Source organism: Frankliniella occidentalis, unplaced genomic scaffold, assembly GCF_000697945.3.
Source record: "Frankliniella occidentalis isolate FOCC.00 unplaced genomic scaffold, Focc_3.1 Scaffold327, whole genome shotgun sequence".
Taxonomy (NCBI): domain Eukaryota; kingdom Metazoa; phylum Arthropoda; class Insecta; order Thysanoptera; family Thripidae; genus Frankliniella; species Frankliniella occidentalis.
Window position 1 is genome coordinate 111,937 of NW_026267450.1, and position 1,438 is coordinate 113,374.

General features: G+C 48.9%; 1 protein-coding gene across 1 annotated transcript in view; it reads right to left on the minus strand.

Moving 5' to 3' along the window:
* Positions 1-1,438, minus strand: part of LOC113203817 (glutamyl aminopeptidase) — a gene marked incomplete in the record, with an annotated part of 16,106 nt that overhangs the window by 9,822 nt on the left and 4,846 nt on the right.

Genomic DNA, 1,438 nt, shown 5'->3' on the forward strand with positions numbered 1-1,438 from the left:
TCTCTCTCTCTCTCTCTCTCTCTCTCTCTCTCTCTCTCCCTCTCTTTATTTCCATACTAACATAACACTTACACTCATACATGAAATGTGCGGCTATGCCTCTGTCAAAATGATTTGCTACGAGGTAGATAGTAGTAGATAGATTACAGTTTGCTATCATTTTGACACACATAACGAGTCAGTGACACAATTTTAGACGCGAGAAGAGCAGCAGACAGTCTCGTCCCGAGCTTCCATGTGAATGCAGTCGAGGACAAGGCCGGATGGCTTCCCCAGCACGTTATACTCACAGCGTCTCCACGCCGCGCCCACCGTTCCCGCGCTGAGGTGGTGCTGGACTGCCAGGGGGGGAAGTCCACGCTCCTGGTCCCGGGTGCGCGGCGTGCTATCGCCCGGTGTGGCGCCGTGTCGTGGAGTGAGCGCCGGCGCGCGGCGGAGGCGTCGCGACACTGCCGAGAGGCCGGCGGGGCGGCGGCGGGGCGGGGAGCGGAGAGCCACGCGACTAGAGAGACCATCGGAGGGAGTCTCTCAGTCTCGGTCTGAGACTCTCCACGCACGCCGAGGGGGGGGGGGGCTTTTCTCTCTCGTGTCGTGAGGTGGTCGCACCCGTTTCGAGGCGAGGGCTCTATTGGGATTGGGTTTGGTCATGTTGCAAAGAGCATGGAGAAGGAGAAGTGGTCCTGCGAAAGTGCGGCTGAAGTCGCACAGAAACCTGGGTCGTGCGACTTAGGTCACTCAGCTACTGGACACCCAAAACTTACAGTATCGCTGTTAGTTTTTTTGTGAGCCCACTGCGCTGTCACGCGCTGTTGTATTCAGTTTGGCATGCCAGGTCTCTTGTTTTGTTTTTTTCGACCGGTCGAAGTCGTGCGACAGTGTCTCGGCGGTGCCCAGTTTATGGGCGGGATTTGCCTACAGTCGTAGGTACACTTCGTCACCATGATGGTTGCGGAGAAAAGGCCTTATCGGAAACGTGTGGTCTACTTTGATAAAGTCGTAAGAGTGGCATGCAATTAAGTCGTATGCAAATGGGTAAGCATGAAAGCATGGTAGTGCATCGATGAGTAAAAGGAGTATTCGATATGTAAATGAGAAGAATTAGTAACTTATTGCCAAAATTTTGCAAAGTGGCAGTACGAAAGCCTTACTGATCTTGCTGTAGCCTGGTTGAAGGGGAATTCCTTTAAGGAAAGAGAGGTAGCTCAGGATGTACCGATCACTGTAAAAAATATTCTGAAATTTCAGAGCAAAGTATCTCTTAAATTTAATAACATTATCTGTTGTTCTTAAACGTAATAACAGATTATGATATTTAAGAAGTTTTCTTAATATTGCAAACAAGGTTATGAGAATTCTGATGAAATTCTCAATTGTACTAAGGGGTCATTAAATTTCATAACAAGTTTATTAAATTTAAAAGTTTTCCTTAGTTTTGACA